The 15757-nt window shown below is 33.3% G+C and overlaps 1 non-coding gene across 1 annotated transcript; it reads left to right on the top strand.

Moving 5' to 3' along the window:
- The first annotated feature begins 13172 nt into the window (after positions 1 to 13172).
- On the top strand, positions 13173 to 13278 carry LOC128032350 (small nucleolar RNA R71). Its single transcript, XR_008188477.1, has one exon. It is a non-coding gene; the product is annotated as a small nucleolar RNA R71 (small nucleolar RNA).
- Positions 13279 to 15757: the final 2479 nt, after the last annotated feature.

The raw sequence follows: 15757 nt of genomic DNA, 5'->3' as shown, positions 1-15757 counted from the left end.
TTCTCTTGTGATTTGGGGGATTAAGTGGCTATTCAAGGGCCAAAATATACGGAGAGGGTGAGAGAGATTTATCATGTTTACTTAAGTAGATAAATCTTGTTTTAAACGTCATCTATTTATATATTAAATATACTGACACCAAAACAAAGTAGTAGGTTTTTCTTAATTTATATGTCAAACAAGAAGAATAAGTAATTGATGTTGTATGTCAAAACCATTTTTAAATTTTTGAAAAATAGGAGTCGACTTTGAAAATTAAAATGGGAGTCGCCACCGATCCTTTATTGAGGTGTGATCGGATCACCTTGAAAACGATTTTAGATCTACGAATTTTGAGAAAACAGGTTCGGGAGTCGGTTCCGCACAAGGAAGGGTTAGCACCCTCATAACGCCCAAAATTGGTACCGAAATGATTGTTTAATATCTTAGTGTAGAGAATTTGAAAAGATTTTAAAATACGATCCTTTGAAAAGAAAATTTGAGTAAAATGAATTGGACGATGAGATTAATTTATTTCAAAGAAATAATCGTCACACTCAGTAAGTTAGAGTGCAACATTTTAAATCCTCAAAATTACATTTATCTCTTGACTTTTAAAATCTATGCATTTGAGAAGGATATCCGATTTGGGTCAAATAAAAAAAAATCAAAACCCAGTAAGTTAGGGTTCGATTTCACAAAATTCCTAAATATCGAATATTGCCTTTATTTTTATTTGTTAGAAAAATCCTCGTCTCGAGAAAACAACATGTCATATCCAATACGTTAGGACACAACGTATCGAATTCCCGAGAATGAATTTTTATTTGCGTGTTTTGATTAAAGAAAATTTTCGATTATTTAGATTCAACGAGGAATATTGGAACTCAATACGTTAGGGCTCAATTCTCTCGAGGATTCCAAATTTCGAGTATTGCGTTATTTTTGAAAACCTTTGAATAAATTGGTTTTGATACTTAAACTATACTAAACAGGTTTTTCGAACGAATAAAGCACAACGGAATAACAATGCATGATACGAGGCGATAATTCATAAACCACAATATTTGTTAAAAACACTAATAATAAATGAATGCCAACAAACAAATACCATACGTATAAAAATAAAACGATTTATTATATGTTAACGCGAAAGTATAAAATAATACTATATAAGAGTTTTATTTTTATAAAGAACAATTTAAAAAACATAGTAAAATGTAAAGAAAAATCTTATAAATAAAACGAAAACATTAAAATGTGTACAAATTATAATTAAAACAATAAAATAAATGTAAGATAACTTTAAATAATAATACGTAGTAACTTTGGAACAATGATACCATGATTTTAAATAAATAATACATAATAGGTTAAAACAAATGTATGATAACTCTAAAACGGTTATTTATAATACCAATAAAATATAATGAAATGGGATACTAATATACGATAATATAAAAACTTAAAATATTAATACATAATAAGAGAAAAATATATATACAAAAGGTAAATAAATGTGTGTAATTAGTACCAATAATATCATTGATTATTATAAAATAATAATTTAAATAATAATAAGAGCACTTAATTTGTAGTAAATATATATATATATAAAAGAGCTAAGTGGAAACTAAAATAGAAAGTCAAAGTGCAGATATGCAATAAAATGAAATGAAAGGGACCGAACTGAAACTCATTTAAAATAAAAGGGACTAGAACAGAAATTTAACGCACAAATCCTATCTGGCAATCAAGTCAGATCATTGGAAACAGCGTCGCTTCGAATGTTTGTCTCCTCAACTGACAAAAGGACGAAATTGAAAACAATATTGAATTATGTGGCGAAATTAAAAAAAAAACAAAAAGATTAAATTGCAGTCAATCAAAAAATTGAAGGACCAAACACATAAATAGGCCATTGAAACCAAATACGCGGATCCTCCCCGGGTCGGGTCACCACGCGGGTCGTGGTCACTGAACGACCAAAACGGTGCCGTTTTGAAGCTATGAAATCCAGCCTCAAACGGCGTCATTTTATACATCTATTTAAGCACCCCAAAATCTGAAACAAAATGTTTCAGCCCTAAGTCCAGGTCAGAGGGAGGCCGCCTCATCCTCTTTCGTCTCTGCTAGGGTTTCTCATCCCCCGTTCTCATGCCCCAATCCTCATTCGAACTTCGATTGCGACGAAGTGATGAGGATTCGACAGCGCCGATATAAGGTAAACCCTCTTCCTTGTTTATTTTCTTTTATAAAATAGTAAACAGAACGTGAAAAAAGAAAAATAACAATTGAAAAAAGCAATTGAAAGCAAAGAGATAGTCAAAAGGATTCCTAGTCACCTTTTGAAACTGTTTTTTTTTATATTGCTTTTCTTTCGAAGATTTTGATACAATATTCGTGGGGTTTTTGATTTCTTTGAATGCTTTCTTTTTTTCCTTTTCCCCTGCTTTCTTACAAATCGATCTATATATCGAAAAAACCAGAATAATGAAAAAGAAAGAAAAAAATCTGTCCTTCGCTATTTTCTTTTCTTCTTTTTTGTTTCTTTGTGTGCTGCGTTGTTTGTTTGTCATTTGTTGCAGGTGTACGGAGGCCAGCTGGAGTGTAAGGGGGCGCGTGAAGGCGTGGAGGGCGACGCTGGTATGGCGCGGAAGAGAGCCCGTGTTCGATTGCGGCGCGATAGCTTGCTAGGGTTTTCTGTTAACTGTCTTTAGGTGTTGGGCCATTGGGCCATTAGGTTAGTGGGCTAGGTGCACTGGGCAAGCTGATTCAGGTTTGGTATTGGGCTGTATGTAATGTATTTTGGGTTTAGGTAATGGGTTTAAGCTATTATTGTAATTGGGTTATGGTATTGGGCTATATTATTTGGACTTAATGTTTGTAAAAAACTGGACTATTCAATAATGGTATTTTAATTTTATTTGTTTTTTATATGGGTTCGGGCCGGGCAAAATTTGGGTATTACATATATGTCAAACAAGAAGAATAAGTAATTGATGTTGTATGTCAATAACTTAAGGCTCATTATTTTAGTCCTATAAATGATATCTCTTCTTGAATTTTTAATGTACCAAAAAATACATATCAAGTATCATGTGTAATCATAAGCAAAAATTTGTCACTTGAATCAATTTGATTCTTAGATAATTTTACTTTTAATTACTTTTAGTTTGCAAAGAGAAATGCAAATTTATCGTGTAAACCAAAACTCCCTAATAACATCTCAATTATATATTTTAATTAACACATGCACAATATCATGTTGGAATATAAACAGTAGATGGCGAGTTTAGCCCTTGGCCATTTATTTTCTCTTAACAATCTAATTGGATATAATTAGGTTTTCTTTTGGTTTAGAACATAAATGAACATTGGAAATTTGTGATTTAGTAAAAATGGGAAAATAACTTTTGGTTAACTAGCTAGTGGGTGCTCCAAACTTTCTTTAAACCTGAGTTTGATTAATTAATTAATTAAAATATAGTAAAGCTTGGATTTGAAGGAATTGTTGGTCGTAAGTGGATATATCCCACATTGGTTAAGTATAGGCTATTGAGAAGGTTTATATATAGCCTTACTTCTTACTTTTATTGAGTAATTGGGTTATAGGCCTAACTCATGTGAGTTGTTGTTGCTTGCTGGCTAACACACATAGTTATATTTGGATAAAACTCTTATATTATTTTCTAGAAAATAATTTATTTAAAGCAACTTTATTCCCCCCCCCCTTTTTTACACAAAATATATTTTTTGACTGTTGCGTGAAAATGGTAGGTCAGTTTTGTAACTGACCTTATGATTTTTACTCTGTTTCCGTTGCTATTTATTATTTTACCCTTTTATTACTAGTATAAATAGAGAGCTATTTTCCTTATTTTTCACACGAAAAGAAAAACATAGCAATCAGAAAACTCTTTTCTCCTCTTCGCTTCGTTTTTATTCCATTCTAAAAGTCTGTCTTTTCCCCTAAATTACATTAGAGGAAATTATGTCTAGGAGTTTGGGCAGGACCAACTGTGACTCCTCCAAACTTTCCTAGGAATTAATTCTAGTGTGATTTCCCTAAGAAGAGCAATACTAATTGTGTTTCACCTTCCTTATTCGAGTGTACAAATATTGAACCATAATGTTAACTATGGGAGACGGCGTTTGCTACACAATCATACTGATCAGGGCAAATTCGTTTCTAAGGCAGTGGTTTTTCCATGGTACAGTAATTGTTGATTTCTTAATTCTTGGTTTATTTTTCCAGTCAGTGCTAATGAATTTATTTTGCAGTAGTATATTTTCCAACAATTTAGGAACAAATTACTATTGTTTAAACATGTCTACTGACCTATTGTCAAATGTAGTACTTAATTCGGGTTATTTCCGCACTTAAGGTGCTTGTTTTCTAGGCAATTTAGTATTTTTATATTACGTTTCGGTATTTACTAGTTATGATTAAATATTAGTAAAAGAAGTTTTTTTTAAACACAATTTGTGAGTGATGTGACCTATTAGGCCGACATGGGCCTTAGGTAGTGCCAATATATGTAATTGATTTTGTAGGACGATGGATTATAGGCCCAATTAACGTAGGAGCAAAGGACGAGTGATGCACAAGCTTCTTGAATTGTTAACGTATAAAATAAACCAAAGAATGTGTAAAACATCTATTGTGTTGTGCCATAGTCAATGTGCTGCCCAAGTGTGCTGAGGTTATTTTCATTCGCACAATCAACTTTATACGAACATATAGGATGTGTCGAAGACCTAATTTAGCCTGCCAACACTTCTATAAATAAGACCTTAGGGGATTGATGTAACTAAGTTGCCTTAGACGCATTCAAAAACCCTAATAGTTTAGAAGTATGATTAGATTTAATTTCTTTCGACTTTTATAAACTCTTTAGTTTTCCTCTTGGAATCAGTTTTGTCCCAAAAGTTCTTTTTATATTATTAAAGTATTTTCATTTTATTTCTTCTTTGCAAGCGACGTTATTTGTTATTTCAATCAAGAGATTTACTACTCCATTCTTTCATCGACATCGAATCTAAGATTATTCTAATCTCTTTTCTCTTTCGATTTAAACATCTTTTTTACATGTTTTATTCAATTGAGATTAAGATTATAAATAACATGAGTAGATAAATCCCTTAATGGAGATTAACAAGTGGATGAGGATGTGATTAACGGAAGATTTAGGGTTCCCCAAGAGGATTAGTTGGTATAGGTCACGCGTTCTTAAACCCTAGGCTTGACAACCCTATGAAGTAATCATAGATTGAACGAGATTAGAAGATAAGTTTAACCAAGTAAATCGCAATTTATCCTGGTTGAGAAATTGAGTTTGGAAGACAAGCGAGTATTAACCAATAGATTAATTAGTTTAAAGCCAGGAGGTAATAATTGGTTAATTGATAGCTAATCCACCCTAAACCCTAATCTAAAGTTATTACAAATCTTGGAATGAGGTAATCTTCTTGATTAATTTTTTATTTAGGTCATTGTTTATTTTCTTGTTTATTTATTTAGTTATTTAATTTCTTTTATTAATCCCATTTTGTATTTTGTCGTAATATAGAATTTAATTATTAATATTTAAACTTATTATTGTAAAACGATTTTCTATAGATTTATTCCATCCTCCCTTGGGTATGGTCCTCGAAATACTTCTTGTGTTCCATTGTACACATATACTATATTACAATTTTACCCGTATACTTGTGGACATCGCCGTTCTAATTTTATATATTTTTGGGTATGCTATTTTTACTATAAATGACAACACATTTATAGGCGATTAAGTTTTTGGCACCATTAGCGGGGAGGTTTCAGCATTAAGTCTAGAAAGTATTTTTACAATTAATAAGATAAGTAGGAACATTAAAACCTATACATATGATATTTATTTTTTGTTTATTTATTTTTATTTGTTTAATTTCTTTTTAGGTCGTTTATGACCCAAAGCTCCAACACTCTAATTGAACCATACCTAGATTTGGAGCAAATACTTAGGTGCACTCGTCAGTCAATGAACATCGATCCACCTGCGATAATAAATTTACCCTAGGAGTATCCATTATTTGAAGATCCACGAGAGCGAAAGGGAAGTAACCGGGAAAAAGTCCTAATGGATCAGTGGACGTTACATAAGTATGCCTTACCTACACTCGATGTGGTGAGAGGAAGCATAGAACTACCAACGATTAACACCAATAATTTTGAAATAAAGGTGGCCACAATCAGATGATCCAAAACATGATGTAAGTCAAAGAAATGCAATGGAAGATCCGAACAAGGACTTGAAGCGGTTCTTACAACTCTGCGACACCTTCAAGTACAACGGGATATTCGATGATGTTGTGCAACTTCGGTTATTCCCGTCCTCTTTGTGCAACAATGCGATTGATTGGTTAGACTCATTAGAATCGGGTTCCATTACAACATGGAAAGATCTAGGAGAAAATTTTCTTTAGCGAGAAATCGCCAATTTTAAACAATACAAAGGTGAATCCCTATACAAGGCATAAGAATTCTTCAATACAATGCTAAGGAAGTGCTTGCGTCACATATTACAGGCATGGCTCCAAATACAAATTTTCTATAACGGTGTTGACAGACACATCAGATCTAGCCTAGATGGAACAACTGGCGGATCTCTCATATTTCATACGTAAGAATGAGCCTACAAAATCATTAATGATATTGCTATCAATTCGTACATGTAGCCCAATAAGAGATTTATGTACAAATCCAAACCTCCAATAGTAAAAGCTATGAACAAAGATAATGATGATGATCGATACCAATGAATTTTAGAAAAGCTTAACCATTTGGATATGTTTGCCAAGCCAACAATAATGAAGCCCGATTTTTAGAACCAATCGAAGGAGGCAAGCTACATACTTAATAAGGGTAAGGATCCTTATTCAAATAACTATAATCCCGATTGGAGGGATCATCCAAACCGTAAGTGAGAAGGCCGCCATAGAGGTGTAAATCAAGCGCAAACCCAACAAAACCCTCATTATCAACCTCCACCATTGTAACAAATAATCATGGGGAATGACCATGCTGCATGCGATCAAATATTCGATCAATTAGAGGAGAGATAAAAATAATGAAGACAAAATTTTGACAAGTCTAAGCGACATGTGGACGACTCGAATCCTGAATGGACAACCTCTACGTTCAAATGAACCAATTAGTGGCAATGTTACAAAAGCAAAACGGATAGTCTCCCTAGAAACACAAAGAACAACCCTTGGAGAGATGGGAAGGAGCAAGTAAAATCAATTTCTTTGCGATAGGGAAAGAATTGAACTCGCCAAGTAAGCCCATCCTTGAAGAGGATGAGATTCCAAAAGAGTTTGATGAACCCACGGAAGAGGAGAAAGCCAATCACCATCAACCGATCAAGGGGATAGCTGAATCAGTATCTGGTCTGGTTATCACAAGACCGAGCACAACGAAGGTACCATTCTCGATGAGGCAAATTTTATAAGTTTTCTCAGTTTATTTAAATCCCTTAATGTCAATCTATCGCTCCTTGAACTTATTAATAAAATTCTGAAGTATGCCAAATAACTAAAGGAAATAATGAAACGACATACGAAAATGAAAAAAGTGCAAGCAAATTGACATTAATGTCTCGTGTAGCGTGCTAATTGCAAAGTAGATACTCCTAAAATTGAAATATCCAGGTACTTTTACAATCCCAATAGAGATAGGAGATTAGCACTTCAGTAAGGCTCTATGCGATTTAAGGGCTATCATAAATTTAATGCCTTTATCAATCTATCAGAAACTCAGACTCGGGGAATTAAAAGACACATTGATAACGCTGCAAGTAGCCGATAAATCCTTGTTACATCCAAAAGGTTTACTCGAGGATGTATTGGTCAAACTATGTGGATTTATAATCTCCGTCAACTTTGTAATCCTTAATTTTAAGAAATATCGGGAAATCCCTATTTTGTTTGGTAGGCCATTTTTGGCCACTTCTAAATCAACAATCGATCTCAAGTGAAACGAGTTTATTATAAAAATTGATAACAAAATGGAAGTGTTTAAATATGGTCAAGATTCCCAAAGTGAAGGATTGCTTAGGTAGGAATGTTACGTTTTATTCAATTTAATCCTTAACGACCTTAATCAAAGGTACTTTCCGAGTTGTGTAGGTACTCATAATGCAAGAGAAATGGATAAATGGCGAGATCCTGGAATAAATAGAATTAACTGGAAGGCCAACAATGGTCGAGAGTGACGAATGAAGTCAATGGTGAAGTTCAAGAAATTGTCAGACAAGTCTGGTAGCACAACATAGATTTTAACCCATCAAAATTCAATTAATTTGTACATATTGTATATGATGTTATTTTGATTTGTTAGAATTAGAAATTGCACTTGTTATTGCATGTTAGAATTAGAAGGAAACAGGTTTCGGATAACAATGGAGGAGTTAGACGTTAGTAGGGTGCATGTACAAACAACCGAGGGCTTTTTATAAGTCTCGAAGAGGCCAAATCGAAGCCATGTCATCACATAACAGTCTTTGAGCCCAAAAATATATAATTTTATTGTCGTGTCACACCATGTCTAACCTATGGTGCGACACACTTTCAAATTTAGCAAAAAAAAAAGGCAAAATGGAATCGTGTTGTGCCATGCATCCTCTGTGGCGTGACATGCAGGTCATTTTTGGCAACTTTCCATTGTTGGTTTGACGTGATCTTCCAAGATATTCACCAAATTTGCATGGCAAGTAAAGCCCCAGATGTCTTATATATATTTCCCTTATCAGTAGCCAAAAACTGTAGTTCGTCATAATCAATCGAATCACCATTTGTAACATTTTTATTCTGGATTTTGTAAATTTCATGTCTTTTCTTTGTTTTGTAACCCCAAAAACATGCATAGTAACCTTTCCAACAGCGAATCTGTAGCGGATAACCATACCACCATCTTAGAAAGGGAGCTCAATAATAATCTTCGAATGGTCCAATGAAAAATCCCTTTACAAGAAATAAGTTTCGATTCGCTAAGCGCATTGCAAGGTAAGACACGTGATTTGATTCAATTTCATCAATGGGAGAAGTTTTGCACAACCCCAACCAATCCAGTGTACCTTCTGATTGGGCACAAATTTTACACCATGTTGAATCAGGTGGATGAAAATAGACCGACGGAGGTATCATTGATGGGGATATTAGTCCGAGGGAAGGAGATTTATATATTGCCTCCCGAGATAGCAGGTATTATGATATTCCATTATATCTCTGTGATTGTGTACAACACACATATTTAATGTATTTTTTGAGAGAAGATATGGAATATATAATTAATCTCCTTACAGACGGAAAGGATGAGTGAAAACATCACTTGGGCATTGACTACAAAGTTAACGTCAAAAGTTTGAAAGTGGCTGAAATTTATCAGCACTCGAATTTTCCTTATGCCAAACATGTCCGATATTGATACGTTCTAGGCAACTTTGTTTTATGTGATTTTAATAAGGGAACAAGTTTATGTAGGAACATGGATATATCAGAGCATGCTCCAATGTGTAAGAAAAACGAGGTGGAATTACTTTTCCCGCACTTCGTGACAACTCTATGCCAACAAGAGAAGGTGTTGATGGGATGAGCAGGTCATATCTTACAACTAATAAAGTTTTCGATAGTAGAACCGTGTGTGGAATATCTTATAGTGAATAAAAAAATGAAAGATAACTATAAAGGTAAAACCACATCTAGTCGAGAATGCGCTACTCGATTCAAAATGGATAGTTAAATGGATGCAAGAAGCTGGAACGATTTTTGAATATTATGCGAGGGAAAGCAGGTTGAAGCTACCACAATTCCCAACAGCTAAGTACAAGGTAAAGACTGAACCAAGCAAGATGAAAAAAGAGAAGGAATTGGAATAACATGAAGATCCCTAAGAAGATCCATAAGAGGAGTCGAAAAGTGAACCAAACAAAACAGATAAAGGGTTGGATCCTGATTCTGACTAATTTTAAAAAATTTCTTTAATTTTCATTGTTTTTAATTTGGACTTAGTATTTTTTTTATTCGAGATGATTTTAATTTTTTTAGTTTTTAATTATTTAATACTTTAATATTTTATATATGTAGTGGTGTTTAGTTTTTCTTAGTAGGAACCCCAAATTTTTGAAGGCACAATAATATAGAGTTAAAACATAAAGGGGGAGTAGTCCCACCAATTGTATTGCATGAGTCACGACAATTGGGTAATCTCTTTCCTTTATGTTTTTTACTTGCACATTAGGAACAATGTGCCAAATAAGTGTAGGGGTGATTTAGGAAAATTTTTAAATTTTTTAGTTATTTTATTTTCCTTTGTTTTTAGTAGTTTTAAATTTTTATTTTGCATGTTTTCTATGCGCTTGAGCTTGTAGAAATACAAGTAATTGGTTAGGAGAATGTTAACAAGATTGTGTGAATAAATTGTAAATTTAGTTTGATAATAATTGATTCTAAACCTTTAATTTTAGACTACTTAGTTCAATTTATTACACTACGAATAGATTTAAGATGTTAAGTATATCACATGATAAATATGTATAAAAATAACATGCATGTTTAATTGAATTATAGGTTGTAGAAATTGATAGAATTGGTCAATTAAATCGATATATAGAATTAATTAGGGACGACCTAAGGCATTATTTGGTAGACAATTATTCAAACAAAAAAGTTATCCCATAAATATTTCCCTATTACCTATTTTGAAGCATGAACCCATTTTCTTGATGAACCATAAATGAAACCTTAAGCTTATTATATAATCTATTTGATCATTTATTTCTTTTTCCTTGCACGGATTTAGACGTCCGACCATTTATATTGAGGGATTTAGTAGATACATCCTAGAGGTTTCAAAAGAGAAAAAAAAAAGAGTAAAGTTAATGAATTGTATGGTATTGTGAGTATAAGAATTTTGAGCTTGTAGAAAAAAAATATGAGGCAAAATTCCAATCGAGAAAATCTCGATGAACAAATAAATGCAAAGTGAGTTGGAAAAAAAGTACGCTCACATTTGTTCACTAAAAATATACGAGCTTGGATGATTGTACTCATAATACTATAATATGCTTTAGTAATGGAGAAATAAGGAAGGTGAGAAAAGTGGATATAAGATGGTGAGCATATGAATACTCAGGGGAGTATTGGGGACATTATCATATGCCAAATACTTTCGTGCTTAACCATTTTATTGAGCCTATTCTTTGACTTAGGTAGTTCCTTGTGTGGGTGAAATTGTGCCGATTTTTTTTTTTTTTACCACTTATATTCATTTGAACATACATGTATATTTATATATTTGTTTTCATGGGAACCTATATTTAACATTCCTTTATTTGTTTGCTTTGTAATTTAATGAACTAACCCTTTTAATTTTAGAAGTTGTGAATCAATTACATAACATGCTAGACTTATATGTTTGTTTACATTGTATTGTTAATATATTTCTATCCAATTTCTTGTATCAAGCTAGCTCAAGTACATTTTCTTTTCTTTGCATGTTTAATTCTTGTTATCAGTCTAGTTTATTTTTGGTTTTTATTTTGTTTTCATTTAGTTTTCTTGAGAACAAGTAAAGACTTGGTGAGTTCATCTTTCTGTACATCGATTCTTGTTTTGCTAGTTTTTAGGAAGGGTCTTCCTAGGATGATTGGTTATTCTTTATCTATTTCAAAATCTAAGATAATAAAGTTAGTAGGAAATATGAATTTATCAATACGAACCAAGACACTTTCCTTCTGGGTATGCTAAAGATCGATCCGCCAATTGGAGTGTCATAGTAGTCAGTCTGGCCTTACCAATACCTAATCGTCTAAACCTAGACGTAGGAATTAAGTTGATACCTGATCCCAAATCGCACAAAGCCTTGCCACAATAGGATTCTCCAATATTGCAAAGTATGATGAAACTTCCTAGATCCTTCAACTTAGGAGGCAACTTGTTCTGAAAAAATAGGCTTCATTCTATAGTCAGGGCTATAGTTTCAAATTCCCCAAACCTTTTCTTCTTAGATAGAAATTCCATCATAACTTTCGCATAATTTGGCATTTACTCCAAAGCTTCTACCAATAAGATGTTAATATGTAGCTGTTTCAACACATCCAACATTCTCTTAAATTGAGTATGTTATTTATGTTGTTGGATTCTTTGAGAATATGGAGGTTGTGGAACTTTGTCTTGGATTGGATAGCTCTTTTGAGGTAATATATCTGCATCTAATGAAGAGGTTAGCTTATCAGAATTCACTAGTTTAGATTTTACCTTTTCAGAAATTGTAGAATTTGACTTCTCCAGTGCAAGAATTTCAACTGTTGGTTGATTTTCCTCTTTTGGGGGAGGTTGATCTTCAACCTCAACCTCATTGGGTTCAAAAGTCCTTCCGCTTCGTAAATTGACCGCTTTGCAATTCTCCTTGCTCGATTTTCTTATGTTCTCCATGTCATTGGGCAAAGCTCCTTGTGCTCTATTTCGAAGTTCATTGGCTAGATGCCCCATCTGGTTCTCTAAATTTCTCAAAGTTGCATCATTCTTCGTCATGTATGCTCTTAATAAGTTCTTAATATTAGAAGACTCGACTGACAAGATTTTCTATGTTGCTTGGTAGAGCACCTTGGGGTCCATTTCTAAACTCATCAGCTAATTGCCCAACTTGATTTTCTAGATTCTCCAATTTTGTTGCTTTGCCTTGAATTAAGGCATCATTTTTAACAATGTATGCCTTCAACAAGTTCTCCAAATTATTTGAAGGTTCAACTTGCGGTGGGTTCTTAACTTGTTCGTTGAAACCAAGAGGTTGATCCGATCTATGCTACATGTAAGTGTTGTTCAGTCCACATTCTTGGTAGTGGATTGGTGGCTGAGCGGCAACATGATGTAAATTTTTAGTAGTAAACTGTTTCAACATTGAATAGATAGACAACACCTGAGCTGAAAGTGAAGTAAGGGTGTCTACTTCATGCATTCCGTCTATAATTCTTCATAGAGCTACTTGATTTATCAGCCATTGGTAATTATTAATGGCTATTCTCTCGATGATTTCGTAAGCCTTATTATAATACTTCAACAAGAGAGCACCATTTGCAGAAGCATCTACCACCAACCTTGTGTGTGCCTTGAGACCATTATAGAATGTCTTTAATTGGATTCAATGTGGAATCTCGTGATTAGGGCATCTATGTAGTAACTCTGTGAATCTTTCCCACGCCTCGTATAAGGACTCATCATCCAATTGTTGAAAACTGGTGATCCCATTCCGCAATTTAACATTTTTGCTAGGTGGAAAATACTTTACCAGAAAGCATTCAACTAATTTTTTCCAAGTAGAAATTGAGTTGGATGGCAATGAATTAAGTCATACTCGTGCTCAACCTCACAAAAAGTATGGAAACAACTTCAACCTCAGTACGTCTTCAGTTACACCGGCTATCTTGAAGGAATCACTCACCTCCGTAAACAATTGAAGGTGAAGATGTGGATCTTTTGTGGGCATTCCATTGAATTGGCCTATTGTTTGAAGCATTTGAAACATCACAGGCTTCAATTCAAACTGTAGTGCCTCGATCTCTAGTCTCCTAATTCTCAGATTTAGTTCGATAAGAAGTGGCACGACATACTGTCTTATGGGTCGGTCCCTATCATCAACAATAAGGATTGGATTTCGAGCATTAGTGGCTCCATTCCTTTGAACATCATTTCTATTCTCAATACACATTTTTGCGGCTTGTCTTTGGGCTAATCTTTCTCGTCTTCATTTTCTAAATGCCCGCTTGATTTTAGAGTATACAGGGAGTAAATCGATGATTTGATCTATGCTCATGATGACCTGAAAAGAAAATAAAAGAGAAACTAAATAATAAAGAAGAAAATAATAATAAAGTGAAAGAAAAAAATTTAAAGAATTAATTAGTAAAGTTAGAAATTAAATAAAAATAAAAGAAAAACCAAACTGCAAAAAAAAATTCACAAAAATGATTAAGGCAACAGTCCCCGAAAACGACGCCAAAAACTTGTAACGAGAAATATGCGCAAGTGTACATAATCGTTCAAGTAATAAGTACGTAAAATGAGTTATCGTCTCCACAGGGACAGTGTATGCTAATCAATTATTTGTAAAATTATAAACTCACAATTTGATGTAAAAAAAAAATTTGGATAGTGATGATTAATTTAGCTAGATACAAAGATTGATCTCTATGCAATTCTAATCTAGATGCAATTTACCTAAATGTATGAATGAAAGGCTTTAGCAACAATAAAAATTAACATTAAATGGGCTAGGATAATTATATTAATCAATTCAATTTACTTTATCATGCTTAACAATGTTCGAAATTACTTCAATGACAACTAGATCTTTCATGAATTTGGAAACCAAATTAAGACATTTCGGAGTCTTTAACTTAGTTAAATATGCATTTTACTAATCATATTAACTAAGGGTTTCTGAGCATTTATGTAAGGTCACAGGGAAATTTACATTTGCAATAGTTTAATTACATAAACCTAAAAACTATGCAAGAAAATAGAGCTAACTAAAGATATTACGAACCTCAACTTAGTCGAGTTTAAGGATCTAAATTGAGCATTGCAGTTTTCAAATATGTGTCTACTAGCCGTCATCTAGTTAGGATCGCTCAGCTAATCTGAGTGCACCCAATCACGTAAAAATGAAATACATCATGATATTAATTGAAAACATGATTGACTGAGGCCTAAACATGTTAAACATGAATAAAATAGATTTTATTGAATTAACATAAACATCCAAGAAAATAGGATTTAAAACATCATTGTTGATGTCAAAAACAATAAACTTAAAGCAAACATGATTAAAATAAATAACAAGAGGAAAGAGTAAACTCTATTCAGTTAAGTAGCCTTTCGGGTCAATTCTGACTGATTCAGTTGAGCAGCCTTTCAGATCTATTCTGACTGATGCGCTCCTCCGTCTGCTCAATGCTTCTTTTGCTAAGGAGTTCCTAAGGTGGTTGGACAAAGAGTGCTTTTGACGAAGCTTTTGTGGCTAAAGGATGAAAAGGAGATGGGCGGCTATTCAATGGAAGGAAAAGGGAAATGGAATGTAGAGAAAATGTTATTGAGAGAAGAGAAATAAGTGTTGAGGGATGAGGGATTAAGGGTTTGGTTCATGGTATTTCTAGGCAAAGGTAAGGGGTAGAGTTAACTAAAAATAGATTTCAAATCCCTTCATTTTGAATTCAAGGAGAGTGGGATGACGAATTTCCTCATTTTGAATTCAAATCAAGGTTATTAATAGCCATAGGGTAGACAGTTTCAACAGTGAAGTAGTTGGGCGGATTTCTGATTATTTTCCAACTGTAAGTACTTTCAATTAAATACCCAAACTTGCTTTTGGACTGCCATCTACTTGTGTCAAAACTGGGATTTAGTTCCCCCTTGTTGGATGGTTTCTCAGTCCAATAATGTAGTAGACATGTCCATCTTTTAGCACCTCTTTTACTAGATCAAATTATCAACCTTATGACCCAAACTGCATGGTTTTGCCGTCCACATGAATTAATTTAAGCATGTCTATGTTTCATTCACATTAATCACATCTTCAATGGTCCTCCTGCATAGTGAAAAATCATAAATTAATAAATTAACATGAAATAATATAAATATGTACAAAAATCGTGTAATTAAGCACAGTTTAACATACTTTATAAATTCATGCCCAATATTACTAATTAAGTAAAATTCATTTATTTTAATAACAATT

This window comes from Gossypium raimondii, chromosome 8 (assembly GCF_025698545.1).
Source record: "Gossypium raimondii isolate GPD5lz chromosome 8, ASM2569854v1, whole genome shotgun sequence".
Classification (NCBI taxonomy): domain Eukaryota; kingdom Viridiplantae; phylum Streptophyta; class Magnoliopsida; order Malvales; family Malvaceae; genus Gossypium; species Gossypium raimondii.
The sequence above is the reverse complement of the archived record's forward strand: the minus strand, read 5'-3'. Positions and strand labels throughout refer to the sequence as shown.